At 38.7% G+C, this 9,162-nt stretch overlaps 1 long non-coding RNA gene across 1 annotated transcript; it reads left to right on the forward strand.

Annotated features, from left to right (window-relative positions):
• The first annotated feature begins 391 nt into the window (after positions 1-391).
• On the forward strand, positions 392-2,584 carry LOC107805751 (uncharacterized). The gene is made up of 2 exons (XR_012695818.1): positions 392-1,959; positions 2,313-2,584. It is a non-coding gene; the product is annotated as an uncharacterized LOC107805751 (long non-coding RNA).
• The last annotated feature ends 6,578 nt before the right edge of the window (positions 2,585-9,162 follow it).

Below are 9,162 nucleotides of genomic sequence, written 5' to 3' on the forward strand. Positions count from 1 at the left end.
TAAAGAGCATTAAAGAGGCCGTCAATCTGCATTATTTTGCTTTGTTATTCACACATGAGCCATAAAGAAAGTTGCCTAAGCATTAAGTCATTTTCACCCTTTATGAATTTGAAAAAGAATTGGATACAGGAAGGCCATGTGCTTTGTTTTTCTTGGTGTCAATATAGGAATGGGAAACAGTTTGAATGAATATCGTTTTTCTTTGTTGAATAGTTGAGGATAACTCCTAGTTATTATTGTAGGGGATATTGATATCTATTTAGTTTGTTTTTATTCTTTTGTAGTATTTATTTTTAGTTGGTTAGTTAGTTAGGATACAGCTGGCAGCAGTAAATGGTCAAGGTGTGCAGTTGTCACCCTCTCTGCCTGTATATATGTTACGGTACATATTCAATACAATTGAGCTACATTATTCATCAAAGCATTCTTCTTATACTTTCGTCTTCTTCCTCTCTCTCTCTCTCAAACACACATACACATGGACTCTTTAAAAGCTTTCAGATTCAACCATTGGTGCTGAGGTTGAGCTACGCTACGCTAGTCTCAGTCACAATCTTATCATGGTATCACAGCAAGGTTAATTATTCTCGTCTCTTGTCAATCTTTTCCTAATCCTATTTTCTCTTTTCTCTTTTTTGGTTTGTTGACCTAATTTGATTGATTTGCTCCAATTCGATCAATTCTTCTTATGTCAGTAATCTACTCCATAGAACTCTAAAAGTTTTGGTTTTGATTACTTTTCTCCTATGAACAATCAATTAATTTTACGTCCTAATGGATATTACCTACCAACAAGATATGACTAATGCTAGTACGAGTGTCGCCGTGCCTCCGACCACGGGAATCTACCAAAGTGATCCCCTATATATGCATTCATTCGACAATCCTGGTGCAATGCTTGTATCTGTTGCATTCGATGGGATAAGGTATAGATCCTGCAGACGTAGTGTTCTTCGTGGCTAATCCGTAAAGAATAAATTAGGTTTTGTGAATGGTGAATGCAAGAAGCTAAATCTCCAACCACCAACCTATCGGCAGTGGGGATAATGTGATAACATGGTCAGTTCATGGATTTTGAATTCTCTTTCCAAAAAATTGTGGATAGTGTGGAATATGCGAGTGATGTTGTTGAGTCGTGGAAGTATCTGGAGGATCGCTATGAACAAACCAATGGAGCTAAATTAATCAATAATCTCTCCTAACGAGCCCTTGACATCACTAGCTATTACACTTAGCTGAAAAAGCTATGGGAAGAGCTGAATACTCTGAACAAGAGGACTAAATGTAGCTGCCTTTATAATTGTGGCGCAAAGGAAATCATGTACAAAGCTGAACAAGATAGGAGGTTGATACAATTTCTTATGGGACTCAATGAAGTTTACACTATAGTTTGAGGGAGTATTCTTATGATGAATCCACTTCCTATGTTGGCTCAAGCCTTCTCCTTACTTATCCAGAATGAAAAGCAAAGAGAAATAAAGAAAAATAATCAGTTGTTGATTGAGTCCACCTTATTGAATGTGAAAAATTCAGGACCAAGTCCTTTTAGAACAAAATTCTCACCAAGTTACAATTATTCTTGGAGTAACAGAGGTCATCCTATCTGTGATTTTAATAAGAGGCCAGGCCATACTAGGGATAAGTGTTATAAGCTACACGGTTATCCACAAAATGGATAGAATTCTAATGAAAATGCACGATATCCTCAAAATGTCTAGAACTCTAATCAAAACTTCAGACACAATAGAGGGAAGATGATGGTAGCAAATGTACAAGGGATGTCATTTGATGCAATGACAAGCAAGCTTGAAGAGTGTGATGCCCAAGATGAGAATCAGAATGTAAATCTAACTAAGGAACAGTATGTACAACTTCTTTATCTACTTCAGCATCTTCAACTTGGCAATGATGGAGAGAACTCAAACAACTCAAATCCTACCAATGTCGTAAACTTTGCAGGTATTGTTGTTTGCACATCTTCTATTAATTTTGGTAAACTCTCATGTAGGTGCTTTGAACCAAAGATTGAAACATGGATACTAGATTCAGGAGCCTCAAATCATATGGCCTTTAATAAGTCCTTATTGTCTGATATCAAAATCCTACATTATCCTCGTACTAGTTATTTTACCAAATGGTTATAAATAGAAGGTGACAGAAATTGAAAATGTAAAATTTGCTCCTATGATCACTCTGTATAAAGTACTTCACATTCCTTCCTCAAAATTCAATATTATTTTAATATTGGTTGATCAAACACCTGAGGGTTATAACTTCTTAGTTCTTTCACTAACAATACTTGTCTTCTGCAGGCCCCTTCTTTGAAGAGGCATTGGAGATTGGTAAATTCAAGGATGGATTATACCTACTGTGCTCTCAATGTCTGAGAAACAATTGTCTGGCTAACAACTCTATTATTTGTTCTTCTACTCATTCATGTTATGTAAATAGTCATCTTCTGAATAACATGCATTGTCATCCATCTCCATCTGTAAATAGGTCATCGTTGAGTCATTTGCAGAATCATCAATGTTCAATTGTAAATAATTCATCCTGAACAATAAGAGTCACTGTTCTGGTTTCAATTACTGCATGTTTCAAGTCAATGATGTTAATCTTCTGTGGCATTATAGGCTATTACATGTGCATTTTGTAAAAATAAGGGGAATTCCTCCATACCAGCTTCTCTTTCCCTTAAGCAACCCTTTGTTTGCTCCATTTGACTTATGGCTAGACAAGCCAGGCTCCCCTTTCCTCAAAGAGTCAGTACTTAAAATAAAATCTTTGAACTCTTGCAAGTGGATTTGTGGGGTCCTTACCATGAATATACACATGATAAATACAAATACTTCATTACTATGGTTGTTGACTTTAGTAGGTCCACTTGGAGGAACCTGCTAACATCTAAAAGCAATGCCCTCCAAACTATCAAAACTTTTATTTCCTTAGTTAAAAATCAATTCAAAACCTCCATCAAGGGGTCAAAATTTGATAATGGACATGAGTCTGTTAATACTGAAGCTACTCTATTTTGTCAATAAAAAGGGATTGTTCACCAAAAGACTTGCCCCTATACACCATAACAAAATGGAGTGGTTGAAAGAAAGCATAAATACTTTATTTAAATAGACAGAGACTTATTGTTTCAGTCTAAGTTGCCTTTGAAGTACTGGAGGAATGTATTCTAATAGGCACTTACATTATAAATAGATTACCTACCACCTATCTTAAGAACAAGTCTCCTTTTGAAGTCTTATAGAATAAAAGGCTAAATTACTCCCAGTTAAGAAGTTTGGATGCTTATGTTTCCCAATAATACCAAAAGTTCATAGAGATATGTTTGAACCAGGGACAACACCACATATTTTTGTAGGCTATCCTTTTGGCACAAGGGCTACAAAGTGTTGAATTTATCCACCAAGAAAATCCACATTTCCAGGGATGTAGTATTTCATGAGTCTATTTTCCCCTTAAATATCAGTTTTGAATCTTCCTTTTTCCTTTCAGCTCTTTATCCACTTCCTATTAGTCCCATGATTGATACTAATACAGTGTCATTTTAATAAGGTACTATGAGTGATCAAAGGAATGTAGGTAGTACATCTAATATAGTCTCACCTTCCTCTAACAGTTCCTCTCCTGATCCTCTACCTCCTTCACCTACACCAAATAATGTAGGCTCACCACCATCACATAATGCATATTTACCACACACCACTGATTCACCTCAAAACACAAAACACATGTATACTTGAAAGATTACATATATTCTATGCCTAGACCAACTCCTCATGAACATACAAACAAACATAACCATACTGATTTCTCCCTGAATGCCTCGTTCTCTAAACATCATCATATTACTGATAATACCTTGGTGTCACGACCCAAAAATCCCAACATGTCGTGATGGCGCCTAATGTGGTACTAGGCAAGCAGACATTTCAAAATAATTCTAACACTTTTAACAGCAAATGAGTTAAAGCAATTTTAAATAAATATAAGTTGTTATTGTAGAAAACCCAAAACACACATGGAAATTCCCAACATCGGGGTGTCACAGAGCACATGAGCATCTAAATTTCACAAGTCTGGGATATACTATCTATGATAGTTTGAAACTAAATACAGTGAGTGAAAAGAGAGGGAAGGAGAAACAAGGGTTGCGAACGCAAGACAGCTACCCCGAAATCTCCAAAAAATAGGATCAACAGCGTAGAGAATCAACACCCACCGTGTCCGAAAATAACTGTATCTGCACACGAAGTGCAGGGTGTAGCGTGAGCATAACCAACTCAGTAAATAACAAGACTAAATAAATAATTAGAAGTAGTGACGAGCTTCACAATTACAGTTCAATTACAGTGATTTCAACACAAGAAGGTAGGCATACTTTCAAGTTTGATAAATTAGGTCAAAATAGTTACTTCATGACAAGTTAAGTGAAATAGACTGTAATATCATTCAGAAATTTCAAGATAGCGGTACATGACAGCTAAGTGAAACAATAATGAAATCAAATGCATCCTCTTAAGGACAGAGTCACTCAGCCCTCCCATTCACTCAGCATTCCGCAGTCAGTACTCAGCACTCGCACTCAGTAGGTATCTGCGCTCACTACGGGTGTGTACAGACTCTAGAGGGGCTCCTTTCAGCCCAAGCGCTATATCAAGCCAATCATGGCATAAATCAATGAAATATGTTGCAGCGTGCAGCTCGATCCCATAAATATATATATAGCCATAAGGCTCGTTGTGGCATGCAACCCGTTCCACATATATACATATATCACTCACAGTTCGGCACTCAAGCCCCAACTCATCCACGAACCTCTCCATTCTCTCGGGCTCTAAGAAATCATGGAAATCAACCCAAATAGAAATGACATAATATATTAACAAGGAACAAAAAAGACAGAGCTATGATATGCAAGTGAAACGGAGACTAAGTACAACAACAATTTAGTAGAATATTTAACATGTAACATAGACTCTGTGGGTCTCTACAGTACTAGCACAAAGTCTAAATATGATTTCTAACATTGTTTGCAAGTCATTTATTATAACACATGGAGAATATACGGATAACAACAGAATTTCAACTATACGATTACATGGAAGTTGACCAGGTCATAATTCCTATTGTGCACGCCCGTCACCTGGCATGCGCGTCTCTTTCAAACCAGACGCAATACACATAATACATGGTTTCATAACCTCAAAACAAGTTTTAGGATTGTCACTTACCTCAATCCAAGAAAATCGCTACCCCAACACACCTTTGCCTCACAAATAAGCCTCCAAATGACCCGAATTTAGCCACAAACAGTATGATATAATTAACACGGGCTAAAGTATACAATTCCATATGAAAATACTAAGTTATAAATCAAAAGTCAAAAATCGACTTAACGCCTGTCCGTGGGCCTACGTCTTGAAATCCCACAAAAGTTACAACACCCGAAAGCCCATTCAACCACGAGTCGAACCATACAAATTTTCCCAAAATCCGATATCAAAACGGCATGCAAATACCCAAATTAAACTCTCCAAATCCCTAGCCTCAAACACCCACATTTCACCTCAAAACTACATAATCTAGGTGGAATAATCAATGGGGAAACAAGATTATTGAATAAAAATGAGCACAAGTGACTTACCTCGAGAATCTCCTCAAAAACCCTCTCAAAGTAGCCTTAGACCGAGCTTGAAATGTCCAAAATGAAGAAAAATTGCAAACTCTTGAATTTATATGTTCTGCCCAATCTTTACGCTGCTGCGGATACTTAGCCACTTCGGCGGCACCGCTTTTGCGGTCCAACATCCTTATCTGTGGAAACCACTAAGCCGACCATCACTTTTCAGTCTAAACCCCTTTTCTGGGGGAGCATCTGCACACACGAAGCCGCTTCTGCGGACCAACTCACCAATCCTACTTCTGCTTCTATGCATCCCCAAGAGCAGGTGCGAGTCCGCACCCGCAGAAGTCTTTCATCATCTGCACTCCACAGTCCACCCATCTAAACTCCACTTCTATGCATCCCGGACTCGCACCCGTGACCAATGGTCCGTAGGTGTAATTGCACCAGAAAGCTTCAGCAACATTAGTCCCTCAACTTCAACTTTTCATCCATTAACCATCCGGAATCAATCCGAGGCCCCCGGGACCTCAACCAAACATACCAACAAGTATTAAAACATGATACGAACTTAGTTGAGACCTCAAATCACCTCAAACAACATCAAAAACACGAATCACACCCCAATTCAAGCCTGTTGAAACTAAGATATTTCAAACTTCTACAAATGACGTCGAAACCTATCACATCAAGTCCGATTGACCTCAAATTTTGTACACATGTCACAAATAACACCATAGACGTACGCCAACTTTCAGAATCAGAATCCAACCCTGATATCAATAAGTCCATTCCCGGTCACGCTTTTCAAAAATCCAACTTTTGCAATTTCAAGCCTAATTCCACTACGGACCTCCAAATCATAATCCGAACACGCTCTAAGTCTAAAATCACCCAACGGAGCTAACAGAACCATCAAGACTCCATTACTGAGTCCTTTACCTGTAAGTCAATATCTGGTCAACCTTTTTAACTTAAGCTTCCAACCTTGAGACTAAGTATCTCAATTCATTCCGAAATTTCTCCGGACCTACACCGACTACCCCAAAAAGTCATATAATAGTTATAAAGAACAAAATGAGAAGTAAATGGAGGGAACCTGGCTACAACTCTTAAAGCGACCGGCCGGGTTGTTATATCCTCCCCCTTCTAAACAAACATTCATCTTCGAATGGGTCTAGAAACATACCTGGAGTCTCAAATAGGTGTGGATATCTGCTATGCATCTCCCACTCAGTCTCCAAAGTAGCCTCCTCAAATGGATGACCTCTCCAATGCACCTTCATTGAAGTTATATCCCTCGACTTTAACTTTCGAACCTGCTGATAAAAAATGGTTACCGACTGCACACCATAAGTCAAATCACAATCTAATTGAACCATGCTGAAATCTAAAATATGAGACGGATCACCGACATACTTTTGGAGCATAGAAATTTGAAATAGTGGATGCACACTCGACAAACTAGGTGGCAAGGAAAACTGGTAAGCCACCTCTCCAATCCTCTGAAATACTTCAAACGGCCCAATATACCGAGGGCTCAACTTGCCCTTTTTTCCGAACCTTATAACACCCTTCATATGTGAAACCTTGAGCAGAACCTTCTCCTAAACCATATAAGCTACATTATGAACCTTCCGATTGGCTAACTCATCTACCTAGATGGCGCCGTGCGAAAACGATCCTGAATAAATTAAACCTTGTCCAAAGAGTCCTAAACCAAGTTAGTATCTTGGAGCCTAGCCTCACGCGGCTCAAACCAACCCACCAAAGATCTACAGTCTCCCATACAAAGCCTTATATGGAGCCATCTAAATGCTCGAGTGGTAGCTATTGTTGTAGGAAAACTCTATGAGCGGTAGAAACTGATCCCAGTAAACCCTAAAATCAATGACACGAGCACGTAGCATGCCCTCCAATATCTTAATAGTGTGTTCGGACTATCTGTTCATCTGAGGGTTAAATGTTGTGCTCAACTCAACCTGGGTGCCCAACTCTCGCTGTATGGCTCTCCAAAACTGCAGTGTAAACTTCATGCCCTGATTTGAAATGGACACTGGAATACCGTAAAGGAAAACAATCTCGCAGATGTAAATCTCAGCCATCCGCTCCAAAAAATAAGTAGTCCTGAGTGGAATGAAGTGTGCAGACTTGGTTAGACAATCCATAATCACCCAAATAGCATCAAACTTCCTCGAAGTTCGTGGGAGTCCAACTACAAAATCCATGGTGATCCTCTCCCATTTACACTCTAGAATCTTTATCCTCTAAAGAAGTCCACCCGATCTCTGATGTTCATACTTCACCTGCTGAAAGGTAAGGCACCGAGCTACAAACCCACTATATACTTCTCAATCTATCACGCCCCGATCCTGGGGGAGAGACCGACACCTAGTGCCTCATCTATCCTTCCGTACCACTTGCGACTAAGAGACTCTGAACATGTGGTGTCATACTTTGTCCATGGGCCAATTGCAAGACAACTGCAAATGCTGACTAAATATCAGTATAAAGCTGGGCCGACAAGGCCGTCATAATTATTGCAACTGACAAACCAACCAAATATACATACAAGGTCTGCAAGCCTAACATATTGCACTAACTAACGATACATTTACAAGACTCTATTGGTGGATACACATTGATTGAAAAAAGCTCCCCGACCTATTAATACCATATATACATATATACACAAGATGTACATAAAGCTCAAGACCCGACAACTCCGAAAGGTATGGATATTACCAATCAAGCTAAACTCGGGCAACACTTAATAAGGAGGTCTACCCGCCTGTTTGTCTGAACCTGCATGCATGAAATGCAGCACCCCCAGAAAAGGGACGTCAGTACGAAATAATGTACTGAGTATGTAATGCAATATACTGAAAGCTGAAACTGAACTCATAATATAATAACTGCAAGTAACTAGAAGTCAAAGATAATCTGAAGGTATGCTTACCTGCTGACAATTACTTAACTCTCTCAATATAGCAAGTAAAATAGTTGTCCGGCCCTATAAGGCTCGATATATATATATATATATATATATATATATTACTCTGCCATAGTAGGCTTGCTCATAGGCGCTCGGCCATACTAGGCTACGTATCTCGACCAACTAGGCTCGCTCATATGTGCTCGGCCACATTAGGATCGTCATATAACTTGCCATCAGATCAGAGGTTGCCTAATAGGGGCATGCCCATCGATTATAGCTCGATGGTAATAAAAATACTTTTAATACTGTATATATATAAATTCTCTGCTCTCTTGACTGGAGGAAGAAAATACTTAATTGAATATGAAGTCCCAATAAGGAGAATATCGTAACTTACAAAATTAGGAAAATATGCGTAACTTGCGAGACTAGTAAAATATACGTAAGTTCCAGGATATGAATTTTTCTTTATGACTCATTATCAAACTTTTGTAATTACGAGATCATGCAAAATGAAGGAAGTGCTTAGCCTTAACATACTTGTTCCTTGAATTATTTAAATGAAGTGAAGCTTTCTGCTTCTGTG

Source organism: Nicotiana tabacum, chromosome 10, assembly GCF_000715075.1.
Source record: "Nicotiana tabacum cultivar K326 chromosome 10, ASM71507v2, whole genome shotgun sequence".
Lineage (NCBI taxonomy): Eukaryota > Viridiplantae > Streptophyta > Magnoliopsida > Solanales > Solanaceae > Nicotiana > Nicotiana tabacum.